The 13,395-nt window shown below is 37.9% G+C and overlaps 2 long non-coding RNA genes across 2 annotated transcripts; both read right to left on the reverse strand.

Annotated features, from left to right (window-relative positions):
- Positions 1 to 1,637: 1,637 nt before the first annotated feature.
- LOC135441428 (uncharacterized) lies at positions 1,638 to 5,831 on the reverse strand. Its single transcript, XR_010438489.1, has 3 exons — positions 5,468 to 5,831; positions 3,604 to 3,748; positions 1,638 to 1,916 (listed from the first exon to the last, which is right to left on the reverse strand). It is a non-coding gene; the product is annotated as an uncharacterized LOC135441428 (long non-coding RNA).
- Positions 5,832 to 8,913: 3,082 nt separating this feature from the next.
- On the reverse strand, positions 8,914 to 13,079 carry LOC135441425 (uncharacterized). The gene is made up of 3 exons (XR_010438486.1): positions 13,002 to 13,079; positions 10,933 to 11,068; positions 8,914 to 9,216 (listed from the first exon to the last, which is right to left on the reverse strand). It is a non-coding gene; the product is annotated as an uncharacterized LOC135441425 (long non-coding RNA).
- Between the last annotated feature and the right edge of the window lie 316 nt (positions 13,080 to 13,395).

The following is a 13,395-nucleotide window of genomic DNA, read 5'->3' on the forward strand; positions in this document are numbered from 1 at the left end:
AAATTACAAATTTTTGGTGAAAAAAATACAAATTTTTGGTGAAAAATTACAAATTTTTGGTGAAAAAAATACAAATTTTTGGTTAAAAATTAGAAATTGTTGGTTAAAAAAATCACAGATTTTGGATTTAAAAAATTAAAATTTTTTGAGCTATAAAATTCGAATTTTTGGGTTAAAACCATCGCAATTTTTGGGTTAGAAAATCGGAATTTTTGGTCAAAAATAAAAAAAAAATCCCAATTTTTTGCTTAAAAAAATTTGAATTTTTAGATTAAAAAATCTCAAATTTTAGGCGATAAAATCTCAATTTTTGGTCAAAAATTATAAATATTTTACTTCTAAAAATCTCAATTTTTGGGTTTTTAAAATATCAATTTTTACTTTATAAAATCCAAATTTTTCGGGTTATAAAATCCCAATTTTGGCTTTGAAAATTTCGCATTTTTACGGTGAAAATTCCGAATTTTGGGCCTAAAAAATTCGGATTTTTGGGTTACAAAATCCGAATTTTTGGGCGAAAAAATCCCAATTTTTTGGGTTATAAAATCCCAATTTTTTGGGTTATAAAATCTCAATTTTTTGCATTAAAATTTGTTAATTTTGGGGTTGAAATTTGGATTTTTTGGGGTTAAAAAACCCCAATTTTTGGCTTAAAAAATCCGAATTTTTGGGCTAAAAAAATCCAATTTTTGCTTTTAAAATTTCGCATTTTTACGGTGAAAATTCTGAATTTTGGGCCTAAAAAAATCGGATTTTTGGGTTACAAAATCTGAATTTTGGCTTATAAAATCCGAATTTTTGGGCGAAAAAATCCCAATTTTTTGGGTTATAAAATCTCAATTTTTTGCATTAAAATTTGTCAATTTTGGGGTTGAAATTCCGATTTTTGGGGTTAAAAAACCCCAATTTTTGGGCGAAAAAATCCCAATTTTTTGGCTTATAAAATCCGAATTTTTGGCAAATAAAATCCCAATTTTTTGGGTTATAAAATCCCAATTTTGGCTTTGAAAATTTCGCATTTTTACGGTGAAAATTCCGAATTTTGGGCCTAAAAAAATCGGATTTTTGGGTTACAAAATCCGAATTTTTGGGCGAAAAAATCCCAATTTTGGGCGAAAAAATCCCAATTTTTTGGGTTATAAAATCCCAATTTTTTAGGTTATAAAATCCCAATTTTTTTGCTTTAAAAATTGTCAATTTTGGGGTTAAAAAACCCCAATTTTTGGCTTATAAAATCCGAATTTTTGGGCGAAAAAATCCCAATTTTTGGGCGATAAAATCCCAATTTTTTGGGTTATAAAATCCCAATTTTTTGCATTAAAATTTGTTAATTTTGGGGTTGAAATTTGGATTTTTTGGGGTTAAAAAACCCCAATTTTTGGGCGAAAAAATCCCAATTTTTTGGGTTATAAAATCCCAATTTTTTGGGTTATAAAATCTCAATTTTTTTGCATTAAAAATTGTCAATTTTGGGGTTGAAATTCTGATTTTTGGGGTTAAAAAACCCCAATTTTTGGGCGAAAAAATCCCAATTTTTAGGTTATAAAATCCCAATTTTGGCTTTGAAAATTTCGCATTTTTACGGTGAAAATTCCGAATTTTGGGCCTAAAAAATCCCAATTTTTTGGGCGAAAAAATCCCAAATTTTGGGTTATAAAATCCCAAATTTTAGATTATAAAATCCCAATTTTTTGGGTTATAAAATCCCAATTTTTTGCATTAAAATTTGTTAATTTTGGGGTTGAAATTTGGATTTTTTGGGGTTAAAAGCAGCGGATTTGGGGCTGGGGCTCCCCCAGCAGCGCCACCCGAGGGGCCCCGAGCGTCACCAGGGCCGGCGGCGGCCAAATGACGTAGGCGGGGCTTGGTGACGTCATCGGCGACGTCAGCGGTGATGTCATCGGCGGGCGGGGCGGCTGCGGGGGGGAGAGAGAGGAAAAAAAGGGTTAAAAATTGGGAATTTTGGGGGGAAAAATGGGGAATTTTGGGGGAAAAATGGGGAATTTTGGGGGGAAAAGTTTGAAATTTTCGGGGTTAAAAATGGAGATTTTAAATGGGGATTTTTGGGGTGAAAAAATTGAATTTTGGGGGTAAAAAATGGAATTTTTGGGGTAAAAAAATGGAATTTTTGGGGGGTGAAAAACGAATTTTTAGAGTAAAAAAATTGAATTTTTGGGGGAAAAAAATGGAATTTTTGGGGTAAAAAAATGGAATTTTTGTGGGGAAAAAAATGGAATTTTTTGGGGTGAAAAATGGAAATTTTGGGGTAAAATAATGGAATTTTTGGGGTAAGAAATGGAATTTTTGTGTTAAAAAATGGAATTTTGGGCGGTAAAACATGGAATTTTTGGAGGGTAAAAAATGGAATTTTGGAGGGTAAAAAATGGAATTTTTGGGGGGTAAAAAATGGAATTTTTAGGGGAAAAAAATGGAATTTTTTGGGGAAAAAATGAAATTTTTGGGGGGTAAAAAAATTGAATTTTTGGGGTAAAAAAATGGAATTTTTGGGGGGTAAAAAATTAATTTTGGGGGGTAAAAAATGGAATTTTTGGGGGTAAAAAATGGAATTTTGGGGGGGTAAAAAATGGAATTGTTGGGGGGTAAAAAATTTGAATTTTGGGGGTAAAAAAATGGAATTTTGGGGGAAAAAATGGAATTTTTGGGGTAAAATAAATGGAATTTTTGGAGCGTAAAAAATGGAATTTTTGTGGTAAAAAATTAATTTTTGGGGGGTAAAAAATGGAATTTTTGAGGGGTAAAAAGTGGAATTTTTGGGGGGTAAAAAATTGAATTTTTGGGGGAAAAAAATTGAATTTTTGGAGGGTAAAAAAATGGAATATTTTGGGCAAAAAAATGGAATTTTTAAGGGGTAAAAAATTGAATTTTTGAGGCGTAAAAATTGGAATTTTTGGGGTTAAAAAAATGGAATTTTTGGGGTAAAATAAATGGATTTTTTTGGGGTGAAAAATGGAAATTTTGGGGTAAAAAAAAGGAATTTTTGAGGTAAAATAATGGAATTTTTGGGGTGTAAAATTTTGAATTTTGGGGTAAAAAATGGAAATTTGTGGGTAAAAAAATGGGAATTTTGGGGTAAAAACAATGGGAATTTTGGGGGTAAAATAAATGGAATTTTTGGGGGTTAAAAGTGGAATTTTGTAGGGTAAAAAATGGAATTTTTGGAGGGTAAAAAAATTGAAATTTTGGGGCGTAAAAAATTAATTTTTGGCGGGTAAAAAAATGGAATATTTTGGGAAAAAAAATGGAAATTTTGGGGTAAAATAAATGGAATTTTTTGGGGTGAAAAATGGAAATTTTGGGGTAAAATAATGGAATTTTTGGGGTAAGAAATGGAATTTTTGGGAGGTAAAAAACGGAATTTTGGGGGGATAAAAAAAGCGAATTTTTGGGGCAAAAAAATTGAATTTTTTGGGTAAAAAAATGGAAATTTTGGGGGAAAAAAATGGAATTTTTTGGGTAAAAAAATGGAATTTTTGGGGGGTAAAAAATGGAATTTTTGGAGGATTTTTTGGGGTAAAAAAATTGAATTTTTGGGGTAAAAAAATGGAATTTTTTGGGTTAAAAAATGGAAATTTTGGGACTTACCTGGGCTGGGGGAGGGGAGCAGGCCCGGGGGTGTCGCTGATTTTTGGGGTGATTTTTGGGGAGATTTTTGGGGCGATTTTTGGGGCGATTTTTGGAGCGGCCCCGGCGGCGGCAGCAGCGGCAAAGGCGCCCCATGGAGCCAAAACTGGGAAAAAAACGGGAAAAAAATCAGTCAGAAATAACCAAAATTGGCAAAAATGAGATTGGAAATAAATAATGGTTAAAATGAGCAGAAAATAACAAAAAAAAAATGACGCAAATATTCCAAATAATCCCAAAATAACCCCAAAAAATGCCCCTGAAAAATCCCAAATAGCTCCAGAATCCCCCAAAAATTCCCCAAAAAATCCTGAAAATTCCCGAAAAATTCCCAAAAATTCCCCACCAAAAAACCCGAAATCCCCTCGAATTTTCTCCCCAAAAATCCGCACAAAATTCCCCAAAATTCCCCCCAAAATTCCGCAAAATTCCCCCCAAAAATCCCAAAAATTTCCCCAAAAAATCGTAAAAATTTCCCACCAAAAAAACCCAAATCCCCTCGAATTTTCCCCCCAAAATTCCCCAAAAATTCCACAAAATTCCCCCCAAAAATTCCTAAAAATTCCCCACCAAAAAACCCCAAATCCCCTCGAATTTTCCCCCCAAAAATCCCCAGAAATCCCCCCAAAATTCCCCGAAAATTCCCCCAAAATTCCCCAAATTCCCCAAAAATGCCCCAAAAATTCCCCAAAAATTCCCAAAAAATCCTTAAAATTTCCCACCAAAAACCCCAAATCCCCTCGAATTTTCCCCCCAAAATTCCCCCCCAAAATCCCCCAAAATTCTCCAAAAATTCCCCCAAAAATTCCCAAAAATTCCCCAAAATCCCCCCAAAATTCCCCAAAAATTCCTAAAAATTCCCCACCAAAAAACCCCAAAAATCCCCTCGAATTTTCCCACCAAAAATTCACCCAAAATCCCTCCAAAAATTCCCAAAATCTCCCCAAAAATCCCAAAAAAATTTCCCGAAAAATTCCTAAAAATTCCCCACCAAAAAAACCCCAAATCCCTTCGAATTTTCCCCCCAAAAATCCCCCCAAAATCCCCCCAAAAAATCCCCAAAAATTCCCCAAAAAATCCCAAAATTCCCCAAAAATCCCCCCAAAATTCCCGAAAAATTCCTAAAAATTCCCCACTAAAAAACCCCAAATCCCCTCCAATTTTCCCCCCAAAAATCCACACAAAATTCCCCAAAATCCACCCAAAAATCCCAAAAAATTCCCCCCAAAATTCCCCAAAAATCCCCCCAAAATTCCCGAAAAATTCCTAAAAATTCCCCACCAAAAAAAACCCAAATCCCCTGGAATTTTCCCCCAAAAATCCCAAAAAAATCCATAAAAATTCCCCCAAAAATCCCCCAAAAATCCCCCCAAAAATCCCAAAAAAATCCCCAAAATTCCCCAAAAATCCCCCAAAAATCCTAAAAATTCCCCACCAAAAAACCCCAAAGAAAGTCCCAAAAATCCCCAAAAATCCACCCAAATATTCCCCTAAAACCCCCAAAAAAATCCCCCAAAATCCCAAATTTCCCCCCACCCCAAAATTCCCAAATTTCCCCCCAAAAACCCCCCAAGAAAATCCCAAAAATCCCCCAATTTTTCCCCTAAAACCCAAAGAAATCCCCCCAAAAAATCCCAAAAAAATCCCAAAAAAATCCCCAAAAAATCCCAAAAAAAACCCCAAAAAAATCCAAAAAAAATCCAAAAAAATCCCAAAAAATCCCAAAAAAATCCCAAAAATTCCCAAATTTCCCCCCACCCCAAAATTCCCAAATTCCCGCCAAAATCCCCAAAAATTCCCGCCAAAATTCCCATTTTTCCCTCACCTGATCCGGAGCTGTTTCACCCCAAATTCGGCCGCGGCTTCTTTGGGATTTGGGCGGCGATGACGTCACCGCCGCCACCCCTTCATTCCCCCCTTTATGACGTCATCAACGCGCCAAAAACATTAATTAAAACCCTTTAACCCTTTAATTAAAACCCTTAAAAAACGAGGTCGATCCTAAAAATAATTTTAAAAAACCCCAAAACCGGTCCAAACCGGCTGGGGTGGTGATGACGTCATCGGGTAACCCCAAAAACCGGTTAGGGTGCGTGATGACGTCATCAGGTAACCTTAAAAACCCGGTTGGGGTGCGTGATGACGTCATCGAGGCGTCAATTTGAGGTCCGGGCGCCCCAAAAACCCCAAATTTGGAGGGGGGGGGAAATGGGGGAATGGCGGAAGTGACGTCATCGGGAGGCCGGAAATGGGGCGGGGCTTGGGGTGGGAACGGAAATTCCGGGTTCGAACCCGGAAATTGGGGATTTAAACCCCGAAATTTGGGATTTTGATCCCCAAAATCAACCCGGGAACCCCAAAATTTGGGAATGGGATCGGAAATTCGGGGATGGGACCCCAAAAATTTGGGATTTTACCCCAAAATTCGGGATCAGAACCCCAAAATTTGGGATTTTGATCCCAGAATTCGGGGTTCGAACCCGGAAATTTGGGATTTGAACCCCGAAATTTGGGAATTGAACCCCGAAATTTGGGATCAGGACCCGAAATTCAGGGATTGGACCCCAAAAATTGGAATTTATCCCCAAAATCGGAGATTGGGAGCCAAAAATTTGGGAATGGAGCCCGAAAATTTGGGAAATCGGCCCCAAAATTGGATCGTGGGACCCCAAAAATTCGGGAATTCCGCCCCAAAATTGCACCTGGACCCCAAAAATCCCAAAATTTTGACCCCAAATCAACCCAGGAATCCCAAAATTCCGGAATTTGACCCCAAAATGATCCCAGAGACCCCAAAATTTGGGAATTTCACCTCAAAATTTGGGAATTTCACCCCAAAATCCCCCCTGACCCCCCCCGGTGACGTCATCGATGCCCATATTTGGTAATTTGGCCCCAAATTTCCTCCCCCACCCCGATGACGTCATCAACCTCCCATCAACCCCCAAACTACCCCACCTCATTTGCATACAGCTCATTTGCATAGCCCGCCTCCCGTTCTGTTCCCATTTGTGCGTCCCTCATTAGCATAAATCTCATTTGCATATCGGCGACATCAAGGACTCGAGGCTCGGCAGTCCAGCTCATTTGCATGTTCATTTGCATGTTCATTTACATATCGGGGCTTGGCACAATTAATCCGTTAATTATGGCACTCATTTGCATACGGGCGTTCATTTGCATACAGCGATGTGTTGGCGCGGCGGTGCTCATTTGCATACGGTGCTCGGTGCTCATTTGCATGCCCCGCCTCATTTGCAGGTTCATTTGCATATCGCCATTAAGTTTAGATGTGCATTTGTGCGGCTGTGTCAGTGCTCATTTGCATAATGCTCGTTTATGTACAGCTCATTTACATAATAAATAACCCGCGGTTACAGTTCTCATCTCTGCCTCATTTGCATATCATTTGCATATCAACCTGGCCACGATAACATTTGCATATCGCCTCATTTACATCTATTTACACACTCCTCATTTGCATATCACCCTCATTTTTGTATTGCCACACCCCCTCATTTGCATAAAGTGCTGTTGAGGTCTTGTCCTCTTGTCTCATTTACATATTGCTCTTTTAAATGTCTCTCATTTGCATACGCCTCATTTGCATACAGCTCATTTACATGCGCACTCCTCTCACACTGGGGGGGGGATCAACCCCAAATTGGGGAAATTTGACCCCAAAAATTTGGGAATTTTCCCAAAAATTTGGGAATTTTTTAATTCCAAAATTTGGGATTTTTTTTTGTCCTGAATTTTGGAGATTTTACTCAAAATTTTGGGATTTTTGGGGTGAAATTTTGGGGAATTTTCTCCCAAATTTTGAAGAAATTTGACCGAAATAAGAGAATTATTTTTAAAAAATTTTGAATTATTTTTTCCTGAATTTTAAAGGATTTTTTGGGGATTTTTCTCCCCAAGTTTTGAGATATTTTCTACCAATTTTTTAATTTTTTCCCCTCAGTTTTTGGGATTTTTCCCTCAAAATTTTGCGGATTTTTTCTCTTAATTTTGGGATTTTTCCCACCAAATTTTGGGATTTTTAAATCTCCATTTTTGGATTTTTTCCCTCAAAAATTTTGAGATTTTTTTCCCTAAAATTTTTTGAGATTTTTTCCCCTAAAATTTTTTCGGATTTTTTCCGTCAAAATTTTGGGATTTTTTTTTCCCTAAATTTTTTTGGGATTTTTTTCCCCCCCAAATTTTTGGGATTTTTTTTCCTTCATAAATTTTGAGATTTTTTTAAATTTTTTGAGATTTTTTTTTCCCCAAAAATTTTTCGGGATTTTTTCCCTCAAAAATTTTGAGATTTTTTTTTCCCTCCCAAATTTTTGGGATTTTTTTCCCTCAAAAATTTTGAGATTTTTTTAATTTTTTGGGGAATTTTTTTTTCCCTCAAAAATTTTGAGATTTTTTCCCCCAAAAATTTTTGGACTTTTTTCCTCAAAAATTTGAGATTTTTTTTCCCTAAATTTTTTGGGATTTTTTTCCCCCCAAAATTTTTTGGGATTTTTTTTTCCCTCCCAAATTTTTGGGATTTTTTTCCCCTCCAAATGTTTTGAGATTTTTTTCCCTCCCAAATTTTTGGGATTTTTTTCCCTCAAAAATTTTGAGATTTTTTTTAATTTTTTGGGATTTTTTTTTCCCCCAAAATTTTTTGAGATTTTTTTTTCCCCAAAAATTTTTTGGGATTTTTTTTCCCCTCCCAAATTTTTGGGATTTTTTTCTTCAAAAATTTTGAGATTTTTTTCCCTAACTATTTTTGAGATTTTTTTCCCCTAAAATTTTTTGAGATTTTTTCCCCCCCAAAAATTTTTTGAGATTTTTTTTTTTCCCCAAAATTTTTTGAGATTTTTTCCCCTAAAATTTTTTGGGATTTTTTTCCTTCAAAATTTTGAGATTTTTAAAATTTTTTTGGGATTTTTTCCCCCAAAAATTTCTTGAGATTTTTTTTCCCTCCTAAATTTTTGGGATTTTTTTCCCTCAAAAATTTTGAGATTTTTAAAATTTTTTTGGGATTTTTTTTTTCCCAAAATTTTTTAGGATTTTTTTTTTCCCTAAAATTTTTTGGGATTTTTTATTCCCCAAAATTTTTTGGGATTTTTTTCCCTAAATTTTTTTGATTTTTTTTTTCCCCTCCAAATTTTTGGGATTTTTTCCTCAAAAATTTTGAGACTTTTTTTTCCCCAAAAATTTCGAGATTTTTTTAATTTTTTGGGACTTTTTTTTCCCCAAAAAATTTTTTGGGATTTTTTTGATTTTTTTTTCCCCAAATTTTTTGGGATTTTTTTTTTTCCCCAAAAAAATTTTTTTGGAATTTTTTAAATTTTTTTTTTCCCGCCAAATTTGGGGTGGGGGCGGGGTCGGGCCATGCGGGGTCAGGGGTGGGGGAGGGGCCCCCCAGGGGGGTTTTATTGCAGGGGGGGGCCTGGGGAGAGGGGTCAAAGGTCACTCAGGGGTCACTCGGGGTCACTCGGGGTCACTCGGGGGTCAAAGGTCACTCGGGGTCACTCGGCCACCTGGACGCCACCACAATTCTCTTTGCTCTCCGAGGTGATGGCCAAGTACTCCGACCTAAAGGGGGGGAAAAATAGAAATTAAAATAAAAATAAAATAAAAATATAAAATTAAATATTATAAATATAGATATTTTGGGTTCTGGACCCAATATAATATGTATTTAATATATATATATATTTTTTCAATATAATATAAATATACATATATATATATTTAAATAAAAAATAAAAATTAAAACAAAAATTAAAAAATAAATATTATAAATATATATAAAAAAATCTATATATTTTGGGTTCTGGACTCAATATAATATATATTTTATATATATATATTTTTTTTTTGCTCTCCGAGGTGATGGCCAAGTACTCCGACCTGAGGGGGGGAAAATAGAAATTAAAATTAAAATAAAATAAAAAATAAAATTAAATATTATAAATATAGATATTTTGGGTTCTGGAGCCAATATAATATATATTTTATATATATATATTTTTTTTTGCTCTCCGAGGTGATGGCCAAGTACTCCTACCTGAGGGGGGAATAATAGAAATTAAATAAAAATAAAATAAAAAAAATAAAAAATAAATATTATAAATATAGATATTTTGGGTTCTGGACCCAATACAATATATATTATATATATATATATATATATATATATATTTTAATATAACATAAATATATATATTAGTATACATATGTAAATTAAAAAAAAAAAAAGTATTATAAATATATATAAAAATATCTATATGTTTTGGGTTCTGGACCCAATATAATATATATTTAATAGATATAGATATATTTTAATATAATATAAATATATATATATATTTTAATAAATACATATAAATAAAAAATAAAATTAAAAAATTAGATATTATAAATATATATAAAAATATATATATTTTGGGATCTGGACCCAATACAATATATATTTTATGTATATATATATATATTTTAATATAATGTCAATACAGGTGTATATTTTAATATATATATATAAATAAAAAATAAAGTAAAAAAATTAGATATTATATATATATATAAAAATATATATCTTTTTGGTTCTGGACCCAATATAATATATATATTTTAATATATATGTAAAAATATACATATATATATTAATATATATATATATATAAATAAAAAAATAAAATAAAAAATATATATTATAAATATATATAAAAACATATATATTTTGGGTTCTGGACCCAATATAATATATATTATATTTTTTTTTAAATATAGTATAAATATATATATATATTTTTATATGTATATATATATACATAAAAAATAACAAATAAAACAAAAAATAAAAAATAAATAATTTTTTTTAAAAAATCCACCCCAAAATGTCCCGGAAATTAAAAAAAAAAAAATCCAGAACAAAATCCAAAAAAACTCCCACAAATTCCAACCCGGAAAAATCCCAAAAGTAAAGAAAAAAAAAAAAAATCCTCCCTAAAAATCCCCAAAGTTCCCACAAAAAAAGCCACAAAATTAATAAAAAAAATCCTCCCTAAAAATCCCCAAAGTTCCCCCCAAAAGCCCCAAACCACGCCCACTTAGGCCACACCCACTCTAAACCACGCCCCCATTCTTTAAGCCACGCCCCCTCCGCCATTTTGAACCTCCATTTCCCTCCTAATTTCCTCATTTTTCGCCCTTTTCTCACCCAGTTTTTTGCATTTTTTTCCCCCAAAACCCCTCCTGGTTAAGTCCCGCCCCCTTTAGGCCCCGCCCCTTTAGGCCCCGCCCACTCACGCGCTGTCGGGGGGCGGGGACGCGGCCGCCACCTTGCGGTAGCAGTAAAGCATCTCGGCGGCGAGCCAGAGCGTCAGCACCACGATGAGCACGTACATCAGGATCTCGGACACGATGGACGCCAGGTCCCTCCGCGCTTTGGAGGGGTAAAAAAATCCCAAAATCATCAGAAATGTCCCCAAAAAAATCCCCGAAAAAATTCCCAAAAAAATTCCCAAAAAAAACTCCAAAAAAATCCGGAAAAATTTCGCGATTTTGGGGCCAAATTTGTGCATTTGGGGTTAAGCCACGCCCATTTTTTGCCTTATATGGGCATGGAGTTTTCCCAGTTCCTCCCAGTTTGATCCCGATTTGATCTCAGTGTTCCCAGTCCCTCCCAGTTTGATCCCAGTGCTCCCAGTTTGATCCCAGTTTGATCCCGGTCCCCTCCCAGTGCTCCCAGTTTGATCCCAGTCCCTCCCAGTTTGATCCCAGTGCTCCCAGTTTGATCCCAGTCCCCTCCCAGTGCTCCCAGTTTGATCCCAGTGCTCCAGTTTGATCCCAGTCCCCTCCCAGTGCTCCCAGTTTGTTCCCAGTCCCTCCCAGTTTGATCCCAGTGCTCCCAGTTTGATCCCAGTCCCCTCCCAGTGCTCCCAGTTTGATCCCAGTGCTCCCAGTTCCTCCCAGTTTGATATCAGTGCCCTCCCAGTCCCTCCCAGTTTGATCCCAGTGCCTCCCAGTAACTCCCAGTTTGATCCCAGTGTGATCCAAGTAACTCCCAGTTTGATCCCAATGTCCTCCCAGTGCTCCCAGTTCCTCCCAGTTTGATATCAGCGCCCTCCCAGTGCTCCCAGTTTGATCCCCATGCTCCCAGTCCCTCCCAGTTTGATCCCAGTGCTCCCAGTTTGATCCCAGCCCTCTCCCAGTCCCTCCCAGTTTGATCCCAATGTCCTCCAGTTTGATATCAGCGCCCTCCCAGTGCTCCCAGTTTGATCCCCATGCTCCCAGTCCCTCCCAGTTTGATCCCAGTGCTCCCAGTTTGATCCCAGTTTGATCCCGGTCCCCTCCCAGTGCTCCCAGTTTGATCCCAGTGTCCTCCCAGTGCTCCCAGTCCCTCCCAGTTTGATCCCAGTGCCTCCCAGTTTGATCCCAATGTCCTCCCAGTGCTCCCAGTTCCTCCCAGTTTGATATCAGCGCCCTCCCAGTGCTCCCAGTTTGATCCCAGTTTGATCCCAGTTTGATCCCAGTTTGATCCCAGTGTCCTCCCAGTGCTCCCAGTTTGATCCCAGTTTCATCCCAGTCCTTCCCAGTTTGATCCCAATGTCCTCCCAGTTTGATATCAGCGCCCTCCCAGTGCTCCCAGTTTGATCCCCATGCTCCCAGTCCCTCCCAGTTTGATCTCAGTGTTCCCAGTCCCTCCCAGTTTGATCCCAGTTCCTCCCAGTTTGATATCAGTGCCCTCCCAGTGCTCCCAGTTCCTCCCAGTTTGATATCAGTGCCCTCCCAGTTTGATCCCAGTTTGATCTCGGTTCCCTCCCAGTGCTCCCAGTCCCTCCCAGTTTGATCCCAGTCCCCCCCAGTTTGATCCCGGTTCTCCCAGTTTGGTCCCAGTCCCCTCCCAGTGCTCCCAGTTCCTCCCAGTTTGATACCAGTCTGTCCCAGTTTGATCCCAGTGCCTCCCAGTAACTCCCAGTTTGATCCCAGTTTGATCCCAGCCCTCCCAGTTTGATCCCAGTGCCCTCCCAGCACTCCCAGTAACTCCCAGTTTGATCCCAGTTCATCCCAGACCCCATCCATGAGCTCTCAGTGTCTCCCCAGCTCCTCCTGGTGGTGCCTTTGGGAACTGCAGCGTCCTCCCAGTAACTCCCAGTTCATCCCAGTTCATCCCAGTGCCTCTGAAATCCCTCCCAGTCCATCCCAGTTTGTCCCAGTCCCTCCCAGTCCATCCCAATCCCCTCCCAGTCCCTCCCAATGAACTCCCAGTGTCTCACTGTCTCCGCCTGGTGGCAGCTTTGGGAACTGCAGCCTCCTCCCACTAATTCCCAGTTCATCCCAGTTTATCCCAGTATATCCCAGTGCCCTCCCAGCACCTTTCTCCACCACGGCCAGCTTCAGGGTCTGGTTCCTGGCCAGGCTGTAGGTGTAACCCAGTCCCTCCCAGTTTGTCCCAGTACCTCCCAGTCCATCCCAATCCCCTCCCAGTCCCTCCCAGTTTGTCCCAGTCCCTCCCAGTCCATCCCAATCCCATCCCAGTCCCTCCCAGTTTGTCCCAGTCCCATCCCAGTCCCTCCCAATGAACTCCCAGTGTCTCACTGCCTCCGCCTGGTGGCAGCTTTGGGAACTGCAGCCTCCTCCCACTAATTCCCAGTTCATCCCAGTTTGTCCCAGTTTGTCCCAGTACCTCCCAGTCCCATCCCACTCCCTCCCAGTCCCTCCCAGTCCATCCCAGTCCATCCCAATCCCCTCCCAGTTTATCCCAGTCCA

This window comes from Zonotrichia leucophrys, unplaced genomic scaffold (genome assembly GCF_028769735.1).
Source record: "Zonotrichia leucophrys gambelii isolate GWCS_2022_RI unplaced genomic scaffold, RI_Zleu_2.0 Scaffold_288_66664, whole genome shotgun sequence".
Classification (NCBI taxonomy): Eukaryota; Metazoa; Chordata; class Aves; order Passeriformes; family Passerellidae; genus Zonotrichia; species Zonotrichia leucophrys.